This window comes from Polypterus senegalus, chromosome 1 (assembly GCF_016835505.1).
Source record: "Polypterus senegalus isolate Bchr_013 chromosome 1, ASM1683550v1, whole genome shotgun sequence".
NCBI classification, from domain to species: domain Eukaryota; kingdom Metazoa; phylum Chordata; class Cladistia; order Polypteriformes; family Polypteridae; genus Polypterus; species Polypterus senegalus.
In genome coordinates, this window is record NC_053154.1 from 138,128,848 (window position 1) to 138,150,541 (window position 21,694).

Here is a 21,694-nt window from a genome sequence, read left to right on the forward strand (position 1 = left end):
GTAACACTGCGTGCATTAGCTGCGGAGCTCAACTGAGAGCGAAATGAGGTGAATGGGAGGGGAGATGATGACGTGACTCCCCCACCCGCCTTAACTGTCAATCCCCCACAAACACAGTCTCTCAGAATTTGCATAAGCACAGCCCTTCACGTGCAATTTTAACTTAGTTACAAAGTGATCAAAACTCTCGTTTATATCCTGCGTTCTCTCATTAAACTTGTATCCGCATTACCCGTGGGCATGACAAACGCCAGCGCAGCCTGTCTATGAACTTAATTTAAACTTTAGGTTTACACCATGCTTTGTTTCCGAAGTAGCAGCACTCATGAATATGGTTGTATATGTCACTCGCTCGCTTCTTATTGTTTAGCTGCCTTCTCAATTATATAATGCATGTTTTCTTCAGTGCTTTTTGGAGCTCTTCCTGGTTTTCTACGCACTGCGTTGACAGTCAGTTCACGAGATTACGTGGGAGGCGTGATGATGTCACACGAAACTCCACCCCCCACGGCTTTCGAGCTCAACTCCATTACAGTAAATGGAGAAAAATAGCTTCCAGTTATAACCATTACGTGTAGAATTTCGAAATGAAACCTGACCAACTTTTGTAAGGAAGCTGTAAGGAAAGAGCCTGCCAAATTTCAGCCTTCTACCTACACGGGAACTTGGAGAATTAGTGATGAGTCAGTGAGTGAGTGAGTGAGTGAGTCAGTCAGTCAGTCAGTGAGGGCTTTGCCTTTTATTAGTATAGACTAGCAGAATACCAGCCGCAGGAGAAGTAGTGTGTTAAAGAAGTTATGAAAAGAAAAGCAAACATTTTAAATATAACGTAAGATGATTATTAATGTAATTGTTTTGTCATTGATATGAGTGTTGTTGTCATATCTATCTATTTATATATATATATATATATAGCAAAATACCTGCGATTGGCAGCGGAGAAGTAAAAAGAAAAGGAAACATTTTAATAATAACGTAACATGATTGACAATGTAATTGTTTTGTAATTGTCATGAGTGTTGCTATATATATATATATATATATATATATATATATATATATACACATATATATACAGTTATATATATATACATATACACACATACATATATATATATATATATACACATACTGTATATATACACACACATATATACATACTGTATATACAACATATACATATCTACATATATACTGTATATACACATATATATACAAATCTACATATATATATCTACATATATATATATTAGGTGGGACTCGATTAAAAAATTAATCCAATTAATTAGAGGCTGTGTAAGAATTAATCTTGATTAATCGTATGTAATCGCAGCGTAAATTTGCCCCAAATCGCAAATGTTTTTTTTTTTTTATTTAAAACGGTTTTAGTGGGCTTACAGAATCAAATAATAGACATGGACATGAATATTGTAAACTGAAGCTGTTTTAATTTCTGAAAAAAAGCTTTTAAACTGCATTTGAATTCAAAACAGAAACAAAAATATCATCCCTGGTTAAAATTGGGCAGACTTAAAAATAAAGTGGTAGTTTAAGTACTTTAAGTACATTTTCAGAATAGTATTGTCTTTAAATAATAATAACCAAAATTTCACCATAAAGTGCAGTTTTTCTTCTTAAAAAATAAGTCAGAAACATAAAAGGTAATTTGACCAGCTTACTCTTTAAACTCTGAGTAACATTAGCCAAAATTATTTTGTACATTAGGCTAAAACAGTGTGATCATTGAACATTTTGTAATTAGATGTATTTAGAATTACTAACGGTCACGGAAGTCCAATGATCCCCAGTAAGAGCCACAAAGTCCGCTTTCTGTAATGCATCTAATTTTGCTTGCTTTTCAGTGTGCACAAAACCATGCTTTTATCAAGGCTTCGGGTAGTCGAAATGATCAGTCGTAGGAACGCGCTTTATTCCGACTCTAACATTTTTGTAGCTGTGATGTGTGCATCAGTGTAATGGATGTACCAGGAAATCATGCATTGACAAAAGTTCCCGTTTGCTTGGAATTGAAAGTGTGATTAAATGCGTTATTTTTAACGTTATGGAGTACATGCATCGAAGCTTCTCAGCTGTGCTTGTGCTAAGAAAGGGAAAATTTTAAAAATAACGTAACATGATTCTCGTTAACCTAATATTTTTCATACGCCCCAAACCAAGGAGATGCAAGGTAAAATGAATCGGTAGCTGTACATAGTCAGTACACCCTCTCGAATCGAACTCAATCGGCGTTAGAGGCTTAAGACTCTACAATTAGCCACAGCGTGTGGCTTGTCTATGCTAAAGTATGTATTGTAGATCGGGTATATATATACATTTATATATATATACCCGTGTATCGCAGTGGAGAAGTAGAAGTTATGAAAAAGAAAAGGGAACATTTTAAAAATAACGTAACATGATTGTCAATATACAGTAATTGTTTTGTGAGTGTTATTGAATGTTGCTGTCATCAAGGATTTGATTATCATTATTTCTTTCAATCAGGCTCGTATTTGTAGGATGTGTTCAAGTTACATTCCGTGTTTGTCAATCGCTGTAAAGATAAGAGGTTTCATTCATCGATTAGTTCCTTACTGCATCAATAAACAGCTCGTCTTCCTTTTTATCTGTGATGTGACAAACTGCATGCACGGGTTTTTTTACACTGTCTTCCTTTAGCAGGACATTCACTTTTCCACCGTGTGCTTTGTTTCGCAGTAGCTGCACTTATGAATATGATTGTATGTATAAGGCGCTTCATATTTTTTGCTGCCTTCTCAATTGTGTAATTCGGTTTTTGTTCAGCACTCTTTGGAACTGTTGCTTTTTGTCTGTGCACTGCGTCAGTTCACGTGAGCCGCTTGGTGTTCTTGCATGAAGGTTCCCAGCTGTACTGGTGCCATCTCGTGTAATGTCAGCTAAGACCCGGCACTTAAAAGTTTCTCTCGCAGTTTCAATGAGTTTGTGCCAAACACCACCCTGACCATCTCATCTTCCTCTGCATAAGCACAGTCCTTCACACGTGAATATTTACCGCAGTGTTTGTATTGGATTGCGCTGATGGACGGCCTTATATGGGCAGGCACTAAATTACAAACGCTAGTGGCAGCCTGTCTATGAACTTAATTTAATATAAACTTACGGTTCACGCCGTGCTTTGTTTCCGCATATGCATCATTTGCTTCATAATGTTTTTCTGCCTTCTCAATTGTGAAATGGCGTTTTGTGCTCATCGCTGGAGTTCTTCCTTGTTCTCTACGTACTTACGTAGGAGGCGTGATGATGTCACACGAAACTCCGCCCCCCGCGGCCATCTCCAACTCAAGACTCCATTACATTATATGGGAAAAAATAGCTTCCAGTTATGACCCTTATGCGTAGAATTTCGAAATGAAACCTGCCCAACTTTTGTAAGTAAGCTGTAAGGAATAAGCCTGCCAAATTTCAGCCTTCTACCTACACGGGAAGTTGGAGAATTAGGAGTGAGTCAGTGAGTGAGTGAGGGCTTTGCCTTTTATTAGTATAGATAAAACAGAGATGTTAATTGTTGGAGGGAATGACACTGATCACAACAATATTTTGTCATCATTTAACTCAGTTGGAATCCCAATTAATTTTACTGAATCAGCCCGCAATCTAGGAGTTATCTTTGACTCTAGCATGTCACTTAAAGCGCATATTACAAAGTCGTCCAAAACATGTTTCTTCCATCTTAAAAATTTTAGGAAATTAAGGCGCTTTCTAAATAAACAGGATTCTGAGGAATTAATTCATGCATTTATTTCTTTTAGGATTGACTACTGCAATGCGGTGTTCACTGGCTGTTCAAATTGTTCTCTTTACAGCCTCCAGTTAATCCAAAATGCGGCTTCAAGAATTATTACAAGAATAAGAACATATGAACACATAACTCCAGTTCTTAAATCCTTACACTGGCTCACGGTTAAGTTTAGGGCAGATTTCAAAATCCTCCTTTTAACATATAAAGCCTTAAATGGCCAAGGTCCGGCTTACTTGTCTGAACTTATCATGACTTACAAATCAGAGCGCACATTAAGATCTCAAGATGCCGGTCTGCTTATGATTCCAAGGATTAATAAAATAACAGTGGGAGGTTGAGCTTTTATTTACAGGGCCCCTAAACTGTGGAATGGTCTGCCTGCTTCTCTTAGAAATGCCCCTTCGGTCTCAGCCTTTAAATCCCGGCTGAAGACTCACTACTTCAGTTTAGCATATCCTGACTAGAGCTGCTGATTAACTGTACAGACTGCATCTCTGTTGTTAGTCATTAGCACTATAACATAAGTAACATGATAGCTATAATTGAATACTAACCCTTACCTATTCTGTTTCTGTTCTCGGTACTCAAATGTGGCAACTGGTGCCACGGCCCACCTGCCAAGTTGTTTGCCTGCCTATGGTAAAGTCATCCCTGATGGAGGATCACAGGAATCATGGGAAAGAGGGGTCCTTTTATCGGATTGGCCGGCCCAGCACTGTTTCAGCCATGGAATGGCCAAATGGGGGAGGCAGCTTGATGGATGAGGTCTCCAGGACTCTAAAAATATCCACATCTTATTATGTGATATCATCTACTGTTAAATTCTGCTCTGTACTTCTAAAATTTTATTTTTATGCTGTATTGAGGATTTGTTCTGTTCTGTGTATTGTATTGTATTGACCCCCTTCTTTTGACACCCACTGCACGCCCAACCTACCTGGAAAGGGGTCTCTCTTTGAACTGTCTTTCCCAAGGTTTCTTCCATTTTTCCCTACAAGATTTTTTTTTTGGGAGTTTTTACTTGTCTTCTCAGAGAGTCAAGGCTGGGGGGCTGTCAACTGGCAGGGCCTGTTAAAGCCCATTGCGGCACTTCCTGTGTGATTTTGGGCTATACAAAAATAAACTGTATTGCATTGTATTGTACAGTAGACCCCCACGAAGTCACGGTTCAGAGTTTGTGGCCTCAGTCATTCACGGATTTTTCCTTAGAACTTATCTAATAATTGTTAGTTGAAACCGCAAATATCCTCCGCAATTTTTATGGCTTTTTTCGTGACAATACCGTACTGTAGAGAAAACAGGAAGCAACTATAGAGGAAAATGCGGCTTGGGATGGTGAAAGTAGCCAATAGAATTTGAAACTGCAACTCCCAGCAGTCCCTTTAGTGGCTCTGATTGGCTTTCTGCTGAGGGTGCTGGGGCTGTTGGGGTCAAAGGATGTCAATGCCGCTTTTAAAAAGGGGACTGTTGACCAAAAGCAAAAAAAAAGTTTTTGTAATTTGTGTTTCAAGTTCCTGTCTGTCTGCCTTCTGTTGGGTTACCTGTACTTACTCATTTTGTCCTGGATTGTTTTGTGGTTGGCGTCTAGATTGTCTGCCATCTGCCTGTGCACATGAGGACTGTAAGTGGATTCATGCCCATCCTGCAAAGAAAGAAGCTCTCCTGAACCGTCCACCCATCTTCTCCACTTCAGGAATTAGCAGTAGGACTATCTTTACATTCCCATTCAACGTGCGGATCTCTGGACTTTCTATTTTCATCATTACATTTCATCCGTTGCCATTTTTCATGAACGTTTTTCATGATTTACTGTGCGTGTTTTGTTTGTGCTTTGTTGTATTTAATGTGTAATCGCTGTAAGAGGAACAGGGGTAGTATCGTTGTTTTCATTTGTTTTCATTACATTCTTTATTTGCTGTTTGATTACCGCTTTGCTTTGTTTTTGTCTCTGTGAGTGTGTGCGGGTTGGGCCAAGGCTGGATGCGTCCCTGGAATCTCCACCATAAAAATAAATAAATCGCTGTCTTTTTGACGGTGTAAATCTTAGCGGCACTGGACCACTACAGCATTATTCATTTCTCCTTGCTGCTGATTGACTGTGATGCATCTCCAGCTGAGTGTTCTTGTGTTTTCCGTTTTGTTCCTCTTAACCCTTAAACCACCATAACCGGCTAGAGTCATTTCCCAGTGCCATTTGCGAGCATGCAGGAGCTGATCAGTCAGTGCCATACATTCGTTGAGCAGCCAGCTCATGACCACTGCCAGCCCCTAGAAGACACAGATGCTCCTCAAAAAACCCCTCTTAAAAAATGCTGATAGACTACCTTTACATTGTTCCCTTACTTGCTGTGCTTACTTGTGGCTGCTCTGTCGCATGATATGTTTCTTGTGCTACGCTATGCTTACTTAAAAGCATGAACAGCACCTGTCCTTTTTGGCTGATTGCTTTGTTTCTCTCTCCTCCCCCAAACATCCTCTGCTCCTGTTGGGGGTCCTGCTCCCATTGTGCTCCCCTATGATGTCTGTCTGTTCTTTAATCAAGAACTAAACACATACTGAGCTCGTTTTACTTCTGAGACATGTTTGTTTGAAGTGTTTGAATAAAGTTCCTGTCTCTACAATCACCTGTGTTTCTGTGCAATTCTCTGACCAAAGTGTGACACCCTGCAGCACTACATCCTCACTGTCCCTGGTATATTGAATGATGGTGTTTCTAGTGCGGTATGTCACATTTTTAAAAAATGCACAGTATACTCTTCCGCACTGATGTGACCAAGAGCCATAGAATATAATAGATTTTACTGGTTTGCTGCAGATTATCTTTGTTAGGCAGCTGGTAAAAAAACAGAGATAAACACAGATGTTTAAAGGCTACAGGAAGCAACATTGTTTGTTTTCCACCACAAACACATTTTTTGTGAGTTTTACAACTGCAAAATAACATTCAAAATAAATTTTAATATACATTATGTGAAATGGTATGCAAAACAGAACTCTGATGTTTGTTTATCACTAGCAAGAACCAAAAAAGAAAAACAAAAGAAAATAAATACAGGATGAAACTAACTCACTGACTACCACCAAGTGCTCAGTCAAACAGTCATGAGTGTTTTTGGCATACAAATATAATCTGGAGTACCAACACAATCATGTAGTCATGGAAAGAGACTTCAAATTCCACACTGGCCAAGCAGGAATCTGAACCAAGACACCTAAAGATGTAAGTTAGCAGCACCTATTCTGAGCCTCCACTCTGCCCATTAGGTGAATTAATGCATGTAAGCATTATTTCTTAGAAAATGAGAATGCTAATGCTTAATGCTAGAAAAGTAAAAAGGAAATCAATAAGATGCAATATGTACACACATTTTGTGGTTAGATAATAGGATTAATAAATGTTAACATCATAAACATCAATTACTCATCATGGTGCCGTTTTTTCAACATAGGTAATGGAAAAAGAAGGACATTCAACAGACATATTTTCAAGTTTAAATGTCAAATCTTGCCTAGCTACTGGGCTCTTAAAATGAATTCCATGGACATAAAATGTATTAAAAGTACTAAAAGACAGTATTCAGTATGAGAGGTGCTACAAAAAGAACAGATTGGCTATTGCAGTTATTGTCAGTCTATGTGTTCCCTAGTGGCAAAGTTAAATAACTAACTTAGTTAGTTGCATCAAAGATGAGAGAAATTCTGAAATTACGCAAGCTCATGCCAGATTTAAAACATAGTAAAATAAATCAAAAATGCTTATATGTCCCTCCTATAAGAATATATTATCAACTCCACTGTGGGTATAAAACACAAATGAGATGAAGCACTAATTGGAGGTTGTTTGGTAAATGCTGCAAAAGAGCTAAATATGCTGTTTTTGATGGCTTTCAGCATACGAGTGAACAAGAGCTGGCAACTTAGCAAGAATAGTCAGCCTTGTCAATTTTTCTCCCCTTTCTATCTGCAACTCACAGCATTATTTTCACGCATCAATGACCTGACTGCCAGTCTCTGGTGCATCAAAACCAATATCAAACCCAGCTGAATTAATTACTTCCCTCAGTCTTGGCTTTATAATGAGCCTCACAGGGAATTTAGAGCTTTTAATATATATATATATATATATATATATATATATATATATATATATATATATATATATATCTATATATCTATATATACACATGCATATATATCTATATCTATATATACACATGCATATATATATATATATATATATATATATATACATACACAGTACAGAAGCAGTGATAGACTCATAGGGACCAACAAGATTGGGATACCCCTTTGAGGTATTTCCTTAACTGGCTATAAACTGGCCCTATCATTTGCCAGGTTCAAAGTATTCCTTTGCACCTTTACATCATAAAGGCACAGAAGAAATTCCCTTCAAGTACTGGATTAACAACCAAAATAATGTATTTTCATGCAATGACAGGCAGCCTTGGAAGTATGACAGTCTTTTCTGCATGCACTGCTAGTCTCTCAATTTCACATTTTAAGATAGCATGTCTCATTCCAGGTTCTTTTTAGTATTGCACATGTATATTAATTTTGCACAAATGCTCAAGTATACTTTTCTGAGGATCACATTAGCAAGTAAAAGGTATCCTACTAGGTCAGATCCTTGTGGACACAATATTATGAGAAAAGAAAACATTTCAGAAATAATTTAGTATTTTATGTCAGCAGGGACTTGTTTCATTAAAGTATGAGCAGAACACACCTTACCCATTTCTGCTTCTTTATTTTACTTTCCTCCTCTAACTTAAGTCTAAAGTAGCTGTCCCCTGTGGCTCCGCCCACGTAGTAGTGAAACAGGACAGTGAGGAGGGCCCCACCCGGCTCCCTACTCCTGACGTCACACTTCCTCCTTCTATCGGCCTGCAGCCTCTGTCTCAAATTAGCGCAAATATATTGTTCCTGCAAACAAACTATGATTCTTAGCGTGATGAGAGAAGTTGCAAAATCAATTGGAATGTTCAAGCAAATTATAGAACAAAACCCGATCTAAATCCGTTAAGCAGTTCTCTCATTTGCTAGCTAAGCGGAGATAAGGTACACGCCCGAGGCTGCTGCGTGAATGAAGAGGCCCGCACCCCCCTCCCCTCAGCCCGCTGCATGTGAATCGGATTTGCGCAAATAAATCGGTATGGCAACCGAATTATGATACATATTGCAATAAGAGAATTCACAAAATCAGCCGGAACGTTCAAGCAAATTATAGAAAAAAAAAAACCCAATCTAAATCCATTAAGTAGTTCTCTCATGAAAAGCGGACAGACATACAGATAGACATACATATGTTGGATTTTATATATAGAGAGATAAATAGGAGGGATTAAGTGTTTCTTAACACTTAACAGATTTCTCAAACTAGACAGCTAAATGATCGGATACATGGTCAGTAAGGTTTTTCAGAATCCAATTGACATTTAATTGTATTTATTTTAAGCATTGTACTTATTATACTTATTATTCTTCATCTACCATACTGCATTAGTTATGCCTGAAACAATTCTAAATACCCCCACTAAAGTGAAGGCCCAATTTCAGAGAAGAATATACTTCAAAAATATCTTACATGAAGGTCAAGGGTATTTTATTTTCCAAATATAGGAAATTAAATTGCATTACAAGAACATGAAATACATATCAGCTAAGACAGACAAAAATGTATGCACATAAAACACACAAAAAAACTTATATATAGTAGTGTACCCTGTGCTAATAACAAACACTTCGTATAAAATGCAAAACTAAAAAAGTAGATATTAATATAATCAAAATTGTACAATACAAACAAGTCAAAGGCTTTCTGCCAGTGCAGAATGAAGATCTGAAGGTCCCTAAAATAACTCAAATGCTAGCATGACTGAAAGATTGGAGAAAGTCAAACCACTTTAGTAGATACTAGAAAAATATTTCCATCTATACATCTATATAAAAAATGTAAATTCTGTCTGATACCACAAAACAGTTGGTAGGCCATAAAAAAAAGTTAACAGAAACAAGTAGAATGGAAAATCTCTTTTAAAAAGTACAAGCAGAGAAAATAACGCTAAAGTCTATCAACAAATACAAATTTCCTGTGCATCCAAGTATACTTTTATAGGGGAGAATAATTACAAAGGCAGACGGGACAAAAACTATAAATGAAAGATAAAAGATACATAAAAAGGTGCAAAAAGTATAATTTGGCTAACACTCTAGATAGCATATTCCAAAGTATGCCGTGCATGCACCCAGATAAGAAAAATGTAGTTTGTCAAGAAATATTGAAAGAATGTATAGTATTACAATATAATAAACACATTCTTTCTGAATGAAATAAATTTCAGGTTCTTTGAATATTTACAGTACGTGACATATGGGTGCACAAGGTAAAAGGCAAGAAAATGTTGACCTATATAGCAGACCTCCGTGATTCCACAGTCCCGTGTCAAAATTTCGAAACAGCTGACAATATAACAATTCTTTAAAATTATTTGCTCTATTATTCCACCACTACGAATGACAAGAAATCATTTATTTTGGTGATTTTTGGACACAGGTAGGAAATAATCAAATTAAAGCTCCAGGATTAAAGCAAACTGCCAGCACAAAGTTTAATTAAATCAGCAACTTTAATTTCAAAATTAATTTAACAAAAAGCAGCAAAGGGAAAGCACATTTCACATAATGTATAATTTTAATACACCTTTATAGCTCTGATAATACTACATAAAATTAAAGCAGGGCTGCATTCCTGTCTACTCAATATCCATTTTAAAAAGGCCATTGTTCTCTTCAGCTGTCCACACAGACAACTGATGGCACCCATCATCACCTCTCTCTTCATCACAGTCTACAAGAATGAATGGGCCATTGAATCACCCACACCATTAGCTTAAGCCAGCAATTTCAGCTAATAAAAAAGACAGATGTTTAAAAACAAAGATGCTACTGATTGAGCCACTATATTTAAAGGATTACTTTTGCATTTTGGAATTTCTGACATAGTCTTAATTGTTACCTAAATATATAGATGTTTTTATTTTTAAAAGAAAGTTTAAAAAAATAATTTTTTTATCTTAAAGACTGACAAACACCTTGAAATCGCAGAAATTCAAATAATTCATAAGTATAGTATAGTATATGGAAAGCTTAGATGGAGTCAATTTGTTGTTGGTTTTTTTTAATAGAATTTTTGGTAAATCTGGCATTCAACACCTTCATAAAACACATATTAAGTTCTTAAGCATGTTTAATATTACACACATTAAAAAAGCTAAGCTTCTGTCAGTCTTTCTGTCTTCTTAATTTATAGCCTTCTAGAGCGAAAGCTGTCCAATGCAGGTAGGAAAATAGTATAATAGGAATAAAATGTTAACATATGGTTTATCATTTTGTTAAGACTGACTTCAACTTAAAGAATAATTGATTGTGCTGCTATAAATACCCACTCTGCTAAAATCATTTTAAAAAGGGAAATTAATTCCCAACAGTGTTGTGTTAGCAAGGGTAAGGGTTCCAACTTATTTGGAAGCTGTCCGTGTTTTCATGAACTTCGCTTGGGTATTTGGGTTTCCTTGCATATGCAAACATAAGCATGTCTGATTAATCGGCAGGTAAAATTTGGCCTGGTATTTCAGAGTGCAGGAATGTGAATGTGCCCTGAAATGACCTACCAAATCATTCACAGTTGGATCAGTGCCACAGTTGCCAGTGCTGGGGCAAACCCCAGCTTCCAAAAACACCTTAAGGGTAAAAGCAAAGTTTAATAAATTGGATGGGTGAATTAATACTGTATGCACCACTGCAATAGTGACTAGAAGACATTTAACAGACAATAATCAAAAGTCAATATTATCTCATTTACTATAACACCGTTAAATTATTTGGTGTGAAAACACTGAGAACATATATGAGGGATTTTGTGAAAACTGCAAAACTTTTTAAAACAACCCTCTGTCTCTATATGTCTGTAATAAAAATGCAGAGAAACATAGCTGTGCTATGTAATGCTGAAGCCTATCCATTTAGTGAGCCACTGTGATCCATTTTAACCATCTAGAGTACAAGCCAATAACCAGTGAATGTGTGTCTTAGGGTTCACTTTTTTATAAAAATATTAGTTACCAATCACTCATACACATCAATCTTTGTGGTATTGGATGGAAAACAGAGTACTAAAATGAGTATATGCATAAACTCCATCCAAGCAATTCAATAAGTCAAACCAGTCTCCTTGTTCTGTTAAGGAGAAGTGCACGAAGAGTTTACAGTCTTCAGTTTAGTAACACCCATATGTTAATATTCACAATTTTAATGACTAAGACTGATCCTGCTTAATCACTAAGGGAAGCACAACCAGACTGATGGCACAGTTTCAGGTGTATTCCTGAAACTCTAAAGGAGGCATTACTTCTACACAATCATTGCATTAAGCAGGAGTGACGGACATTGGCACATATCCACACATAGAACATGAGAAGGTGATTGCAGTGGTGCTAAATGTTGTTTTGTTGCTTTTTCGATGCTCTTCTTTAGGGTTTCTTCATGTTTTAAGCCTCACAGAATAGCCACTTCTTCCAGCTTACTTGACAATCTCCTACAGGCACAGCATCTTTATGGTTGAAAGTTTCCAAGTCACACTAAACACTGTCATTAGCCTAAACTGTAAAAAAGGCAATTGCAGCTCCATTTTGAAGAGAAGTGCTGACATTTAACAAAACCTGCATAACTCCTAAATGTATTAATGTGTTTTATATCTCTAAAAATGATTTTTTATTGAGGTCAACAATTTATGTTAAATGAAAAAAACAATACCATTATTGATGATTGAACTAACAATTCACCTTTACTGATAGACCAAAAAAGAAAGTTGTTACAATAAGTACACAGAGGGTATTAGGTCTTTATATAATGCATTATATGCCTAAATGCTTTTTTGCTTGGTACATGTGCAATAATACCTGCAGTAACTGCAGGTGCCTTTTACATTGCATTCTTTATTATATTGATTGCTGGGAATGATGTTTTATTAAATACAATTTACTGGACGCATAGCTTCTGGACAGGGTAAGGAATAAATTTGCCTTAACAACAGTAATTGATTCATGGCAAGTGGAATGTTATAATAATATACAACTTTTTTGCCAACAATAAATGAAGTCTACTGTATTCAATATTAGGTTTCTCTAGTATATTTTCATGATTAAGCATGTCAAACAGAGTTAAATTTGGTTTTGCTTATCCACAGTTTTTTACTGCCTAGGATCATATTGAGGCCATAACAGGAACAGTGCGGACTGAACACACACATTGTTTAACTTGTTGTGGTAAAGATTTCCATCAATGCAAGTGGCTAATGCTGCTGACATCTGTAATGGCTACACTGTTACAGCTCCCAACTTTAGCACTTTTACAAATATTAGAAAGGATTCTGTCTAAATTAAAAGATAAATAGGTAAGTTGTAACGGTATTTTGTGAAGTTTAATTGAAGTTTTTTTTTTTTTTTTAGAGCAAAAGAAAACTACAGGGTGCACTCAGGTTACGACACAGTTCCGTTCCTACAACAGTGATGTAACCCGAATTTTGGTGTAAGTTGAAACACACCCTAGCCTAAGTCACTTACCTATCCTAACACATTTGCAAAATCATAATCTAGAACATAAAAACACAACTAAGCCACAGAAAAAGGTAAAGGATATAAATATACTGTACTGTACACTGTACTGTAGTAACAGAAAAAATGAGTGTAAAAAAAATCCTACCTTTATTCCTTCTGATCTCTTTACAATGTCTAATTTCACGTCCAACGTGACGGCTTTCCTCTTCTTCAAAGCACTACCATCTGAAGACTCTGACTTTCGTTTAGGAGCCATGATAAGAGCCAAAAAGTTGCCAAACAAAGCAACAGAAACAGAACACTTGTGCCGCTCACAACCAAACAAGTTAGCCAACTCCCTCACTCGAACGGCGCATACTTCCGCTGCGCGCAGTTAAACTAGTTTGCTCACGTAGTCTGTAAGTACGATGCTAATGGGTATAAGCCGAAACAATGACATCTCAATTTTTTTACATTTTTATGGGAGTGAGTGTTGTAAACTCGAAACATCGTATGTCGAGACGCTGTAATCCGAGGACCCCCTGTATAAGAAATTATTTCATTAAAAATGTTAATTTGATGAGTGGATGCAAGAGCCAATATATCCTTGGGATTCATGATTGCTACTGTATGTAACAACTCATGCATGTTTGGCTATCTATACTAATAAAAGGCAAAGCCCTCACTGACTGACTGACTGACTGACTCACTCACTCACTCACTCACTCACACACTGACTCATCACTAATTCTCCAACTTCCCATGTAGGTAGAAGGCTGAAATTTGGCAGGCTTATTCCTTACAGCTTACTTACAAAAGTTAAGCAGGTTTCATTTCAAAATTCTACGAAATTTGGTAGGCGTTCATAGCGAAACTGATCGACAATGTCCGCCATGTTGAACTTTCTTATTTATGGCCCCATCTTCATGAAATTTGGTAGGAGGCTTCCCTGCACTAACCGAAACCGATGCACGTACTTATTTCAGTGGTATGACGCCACTGTCAGCCGCTATATTGACCTTTCCAACGTCACTAATTGTCCAAATTCCCATGTAGGTAGAAGGCTGAAATTAATACAACAGTTAAGCAGGTTTCATTTCGAAATTCTACGCATAACGGTCATAACGGTCGTCAACGTCCGCCATGTTGAACTTTCTTATTTATGGCCCCATCTTCACGAAATTTGGTAGGCGGCTTCCCTGCGCTAACCAAAACCAATTTACGTACTTATTTCGGTGGATTGATGCCACTGTCGGCCGCCATATTGAACTTTTCAATGGTCTTTGTTACTTATGGGCCCATCTTCAATCTCGGTCACCGTGTGAGGTAGCATTGGGTCCCCCATCCCAACGCCTCCCACGTTGTTGGCTGCCTGCCTATATAAGGCCGTCCGTCGCTCCAGTCTCTACATTCCCTTCCTTGCTTCGCCACGGGATTCACGTCTCCCTGCTGATAACTACAGCCTTTTTATTTAATCCATGGCTTCTCCGCTGTTTTATTGATCGTTTATTACGATTATAGTTATTGTGTAGGTATTTTAGACTTACTTTACATTGTTCAGGTACCCATTTCCTTTATGGTTTCAACCGTACCCCCATTAACATGTCTATCGAGGTGATCACCATCAATCAAAGAACTGTCACTTACCAAGTGTTTTCCATGCCCTGAGATGGCACCTGCCTTTCCAATTCTCTTTGTTACATATTGCACGGCCATATCAGGCTCACTCTTAATATCCGGAGGAACATTCTGTCTTATGTATTGAATGACTGGGACAGGTTCAAGGTGTGGACTGATGACGGTACAGGAGATAATTATACTACACAGGAGCACTATAAGTGTGAAATGCTTAAGCCCTTCACCTATGGATCTGCATGTGAGTTGATGGCTGCCGCTGAATTGTTCGGTTGTCGCTTTCAAGTGTTACCGAAATGGCCAAATATTTTACACCTTTCGACAACCGCCAATGCCTCTTAAACATCTTAGATTCACAGGTGACGATTTCAGTAGAGGACACTGTGATGTTTATGAATGTTTAAACTCTCAAAAGCTGGATGTGAAGTTATCGATGAAACCGGTTGTATGCTTACAACGCTTGACAGATGCCGAATGTCACTTCAACACAAGTCCTGCAAATACTGTCGTAATTGAAACAAACCATGAAACACAAACCGATTATGACAGCAGCAATCCAAGCTGTGAGATTTGAAACAAGATTACTGTTCACATGGCCAACTGTACGTTGCATGCTCAAGAGTAAGCTCAGCGCACAGCTTGGTCATATTACAACCGGAGGGCCGAACTGACAATGTGGTATACAAAGAGATCCTTAACAAATAATTATTGGTATATTTTCCCTCAGTTTAAAAAGGTTTAATTTTCTTCTTAATTAAAATATTAAGGCAGTACTTCGCCGCTGCGAAGCGTGGGTATTTTGCTAGTATAATATAAATGTGAAAATGTAGTTCAACAGTTCAACAGTATATTAATGGACTAAAATTGTAAGGTTCCATTTATGTTAGTCAGTTTCAAAGTACTTTGTTTTCCTCTTTGTTTAAACCAATCTGCATCTTTATGTGTAAATTATGCATTTAGAAATTAGTATCTACGTCTGAACTAGTTACAGCGCATTGTGTCTGCACTTAGCAAAGAACACTATACAGAAACAAGCTGAAGTAACTCTAATTAAATGAATGCAACATTAGACACATAGAATAAGTTAAAATAACAAATTAGCAAAGCAACTGTGCTGTTGCTCTCAAAGACGTTAGTATTCGGTTGGTTAGGAACTCAAATTTTGGCTAATATAAGTGAATGTGGGTTTGTACTGCTCCTTCCTGAGTTGGGTTTCTACCTGGCATGTGATACTGCCATGTCAGGCTTCAGCCCCAGGTCTCTATATTGGATTATTGTAAATGGCAGTTTTGACATTAAACTAATCCATATTGTCACGTCATGTCATTTTCTAGCTCACTTAATCCAGAGCCTATCCGAGCTAGCAAAACAAACCCTGGACAGGGCGCTGGTCCATCATAGGGCAAATCCACACACACAAATCCACACACCAAACATACATTACAGCTAATTTAGCTTCTCCAATACACCAAACCTCCATGTCTTGGGACTGTGGGAGTTAAGCGAAGCCAGTGGAAGAAACGCAAGCTGATATGTAAAGAACAAGCAAACTCCACAAAGGTACGTGAAACCTGGTCTCCTTACTTTGAGGTAGCAGCACTACCTCTGCATAACTGTACCGCCCCCAAATCCATAATGTGTTTCCAAAATTAATATACAGTTCACACAAAATAATGTACCTTTAGAAGTTTCTGTCCTGTTTTTGGGAGTCACGATGGTTAATGCTGCTGCTCCACAGGCCCAGCGGCCACTGTCTCAATGTTTGGTCATTTACTTGCAAGTTACTAAAGTACAATAGCCCCACAAATGTCTTGTTCCTCATCCATGGTTAGTACCTATTTTGAGCCTCCCAAGACCTTGATTTGGACTAAGGGGTCTGAGAATGCTATATTATTTTTACAACACTAAGAATCATTACCATTTGAAATTAAATCCTGTCTGCTAACAGTTAAACTGAAATATTTTATATGTATTAGAAAAGTATGTAATAAGTTGGGCAGCATGGTAGCGCAGTGGTAGCCCTGCTGCCTCGCAATAAGGAGACCTGGGTTTGCTTCCCGGGTCCTCCCTGCGTAGAGTTTGCATGTTCTTCCCGTGTTTGCATGGGTTTCCTCCGGGTGCTCCGGTTTCCTCCCACAATCCAAAGACATGAAGGTTAGGTGCATTGGCGATCCGAAATTGTCCCTAGTGTGGGAGTGTGTGCCCTGCGGTGGGCTGGCGCCCTGCCAGGGGTTTGTTTCCTGCCTTGCGCCCTGTGTTGGCTGGGATTGCCTCCCGTGACCCTGTAGTTTGGGTAATGGATGGATGGATGTAATAAGTTCTTATTTTCCTTACACTGAATATATCCTTACATATAAAATCAGCTCTTTTCAAATTAAACAAATACAAATGGTTAACACCTTCCATACTTTAAATCATTGTGTATCTGCTCTAATAGTTGTATTCTTTGCCTCTTAGAGATGGAAGTATCTTCCCTATTGCAAGATGATAAAAATGTTTCTTAGTAATAATACAAAAAAACAGATTACTTTCAACATCATAAGATTCGGAGGTATAAGTTAACACACATTTCGTTATACGTTCATGTTTTTCAATATTACCTTTAAAAAAATACAGTGACTATAGTTCTTTTTTAACCATGATTTACGGGATATTTCTTTCTGTAAAAAATATTTTTTTTCATTCCATATGGAAGTACTATGGAAGATAAAATAGTTTTCCCAGTAAAAGAGATTATCGATGAAGGCCCGGTGGTTTTATGGCAAGTTGTGATTTGAAACTCACACTAGGAAAAAAAATTTTGATCAAGCAAACTATCCTTACTTTAATGGTCTATGATTACTTTTGATTACAGCTTGAACAACAAAATATTATTAATTAGTCATTTACGCAGTATTTGACTATGAATCTTTCACAATGAGTACTAGTGGGTCTACTATGATAACTATTGTTTAAAAGCCAGCTTTTCACTACCACTTATGACACTGACAATTTTATATCATAACAAAAAGTTACATTGAAAAGGCAATAAAACATTTTTTTACCTTTATGCACACTTAAATATACATAGTATGCATTTTCTATTGCTCGACATGCCATATGGAGAATGTCTCTTCCACTTTGAACAGCAATGTCCCTGAAGAAACCCTAAACAATTGCCTACCCTTTAATTTAAAACAGAATCATACTCCCGATAAACCATAGTTTCCCCCTTTGTTAGTTTTCATATTTTAATATTATACAATGTTGAATCACAGTGCATTTTATTTGGATTTGTTGATATTGAGCAACAGAAAATGACTCTTTAATACCTAAGTGAAAACAGATGCTTCTAAATTAATTACAAATGTAAAACACAAAATAATAGATTGCATAAATATCTTACTGCAGTGGGCTGGCACCCTGCCCGGGGTTTGTTTCCTGCCCTTCACCATGTGTTGGCTGGGATTGGCTCCAGCAGACCCCTGTGATCCTGTAGTTAGGATATAGCGGGTTGGATAAAGGAAGGATGGATGGATAAATATCTTAAGTAGTCAGTATTTAGTACATGCACCTTTGGCAGCCATGACACCCTTGAGTCTGTGTGCACAGGATTCTATCAGTTTTGCAATGCTTTAGACAATGCAGTTTTTTTACCGTTCTTCTTAGCAAAACTGCTCAGGCTCTGTCATGTTTCAAGTGAACAGCCTGTTTCAAGTTCACCCACAAATTTTCAATTGGATTGAGATCTTGATTCAGACTTGGTTACTTCAGAACATCAACATCATCATTTAAAAGGATTCTTATACAGCTTTGGCTTTATGCTTGGGGTCGTTGTCTTGCTGGAACACAAATCTTCTCCCAAGGCACAGGTTTATTGCATACTGCATCAGGTTTCCTCCAGGATTTCCCTAAATTTTTTGAACATTCATTTTTCCCTCTATCCTCATAAGCTTTCATCCTCACAAGATGAAGGAGACACCATGATGATTCACAGAGGGGAAGGTGCATTTTTGAAAATGTGCAGTGTTCAAACCTGAGATTTAATTCAAAATGGCCAAAAAACACAATTTGTTCTCATCAGACCAAAAAATCATCTTCAAGCTGACACAAAAGTTTCCCTTTGCCTTCTGGCATTTTCTATCTTTTGATGTCACGTGCATTTTTTTTAACAGTGGCTTTCTTTTTTTCACTATCCCATAAAGATGCAACTGATGAAGCACCCGGGCAACAGTTGCTTTATGCACAGCCTGTCCATTCGCAGCCACTGAAGCTTGTTACTCTTTCACAGTTATCATAGATCTCTTAGTGGCCTCCTTTATTAATATACCTTTTAACATGATCACTCAGGTTTTGAGAATAACCTGATTTAGGAACATTTACGGCTGTGCTAGCCACTTTACATTTCTTAATTATTAATTTAACTGAACTGCAATGGATATGTATTTTCTTGCTATTCAATTACCTTTTCCCTGAGTAATTTGGAGTGTTCTTCTGTTTTCATTGTGTAGGTTAGACCACAATACTGACTCGGCACAAGTTGGACCTTCCAGATCAGGTGCATTTACATTACTTTCCACCGAAACCTTCTGACTACAGAAAGGTGAACTCCATTGAGCAAATGATATGACTTCTAAAACCCACTGTCTGCCCCCGTGATGACTTAGCACATCATATTAATAGGGGTACTTATGCAACCAATTATTTTGTGTACTACATTTATATTTAATTTAGACCACTTTGCAGAGATCGGTTTTCACTGTAGGAAGAGGATGTATGATCTGATCACTCAGGTAATTAATTCTTAGTTTTGCCTTCGACAATGTCAGTAATTAATTAAAACAAATAGATGACCATACCAGGAACTTCAAATTAGTGTAGGATGAGTGAAGGATCTCTGTTTCACTTTCTAACCAGAATGCCAGAAATATGAAGAGCTCTGTATAATTTGGCTCATAAATTGGCAAAAAGTCCACTTTCACCACTTTTACTTTCTTTGTTGTGGTTCAGCACGACAAAAAACTAATTTTCAACAAATAACCTGAGCACATTTTTTGCAATAAAAAAGATCATACAATTTGCTTATAATGCTTACAAAATGTACTTAAAACCGCAAATAATTTTTAAAGCATTTAATTAAAAAAAAGAGAATTTGGGTTTCGTATATGTCAATAAATATGTTTGTATGCTGCTACTTTCAATTGCAAAGACATGAAAAATCACTAAGATTATAGAGATTACAGGTGGGAAAGGCACATCATTCTGTACATTCGAACTTCAGATCTAATTAATATTGATTAATGATAATGCCCACTTTTGCAAAAATCTGTAATCCATGCTTATATAACGTAACATGTCTGTGGAGCTTCTCTCAAAAGAGTGCATTATGACTGAACCCAACTGTGTTTCCTTAGAACTGGAAATGCTATTGGAAATTACACATTTTTTCCTAGTCAGGGAACTTGGGTGTTTGACTAACAAGTCAAAAAGGAAATGAAGACATCAATGATTTTAGCATTAGTTCTATAAAGTTGAACTAGAATGCCTTTTCCACCGTTGCATAACAAGATCGCCTGTCAGTTACTCTGAAGCTGTGCTCTGTATGCTTCAGCAGATAACAGGATATTATCATCTATGCGTTTGGAAAAAGACCAGTACATGGGCATGCATGCTGAACACGGGTCAATATAAAAATGAACACGTACCTCTGTATTGCTTTTTCTCTCTGTATTAAGTATCTGATGCTCATTTAAAGTATGGTCTCTTCTTATGGCATCTCAGCCTCCATTATTATATATCTATTAAAAAAAACAAAAAAAGGTAAAGGCAGTGTCCATGAAGACAAATGGCAAGAGTTGGATCAGATAAAGAAACTCTGAGTTGTCCAACTCATTAAAAGAAATGCGCTGGCTGTTCACTTAGCAAGTTTATATTATAAACTTAGCCAATGAAAATAACAAGTCAACATGAAGACTAAAGAAAAAGGTCTGTAATATTTTAGGCTAACAATGGATCTGATTAATTATCAAATTTGAAGGCAATCCAGTACAACTGCCTTGATAGAGTTAACTATTAAAGAAAATCGAAGAGACAGCATACATACACAAATAAATACACTATCAAAATAAATATTGGATTAGCAATTCAAGTATGACTTCATAAATTATAAGACTGTGCTGCAACACAACATCATAAACTGTGAATAGTTTAAAATCAAGTATTTATTTTGTATAAAATGAAAAAGATGATATAACAAGACTGTTTGCAAGAAGGTAAGGGGAATTTATCCCTTTGATCTTGACCTTTGCATAATAATACCACAGATTTTTATGAAAATTCCATTGACTTTGTTGCTATTATTTCTATGCCTACTCTTCCTGCTGCACTGCATTTACACTGATTTGATTCATTACCAAATTAAACACACACACACACACACACACATAAGTAACTATATTTACTGTACATCCTGGGAAATGTAGAAATTCTTGGAAGTTTATTTTATTTTAGTCAGTAGTGGTGAGTGTGTGGGTTAACCCTATTGTGTTCCATGACCTCCGCCAAATTCCATGTAAGGTACATACTCTACTTGTACCTAATCTTTTGTTAAAATTCCATTCATGCAGATTGAGGTGGATATCATGGGTCCAAACAATTCATCCCCCCAAGGGCAGAAGTGCATCTT

The 21,694-nt window shown here is 37.1% G+C and overlaps 1 protein-coding gene across 4 annotated transcripts in view; it reads right to left on the bottom strand.

Moving 5' to 3' along the window:
* The window catches only part of LOC120532652 (inactive N-acetylated-alpha-linked acidic dipeptidase-like protein 2), a 2,009,486-nt gene that overhangs the window by 1,676,228 nt on the left and 311,564 nt on the right, over nucleotides 1–21,694 (bottom strand). For all 4 annotated transcript variants that reach the window (XM_039758865.1, XM_039758875.1, XM_039758892.1 and 1 more), the window contains one exon: nucleotides 20,715–20,807. The gene's annotated coding sequence lies outside the window, so the exon portion shown is untranslated. The remainder of the gene's footprint in view (nucleotides 1–20,714; nucleotides 20,808–21,694) is intronic.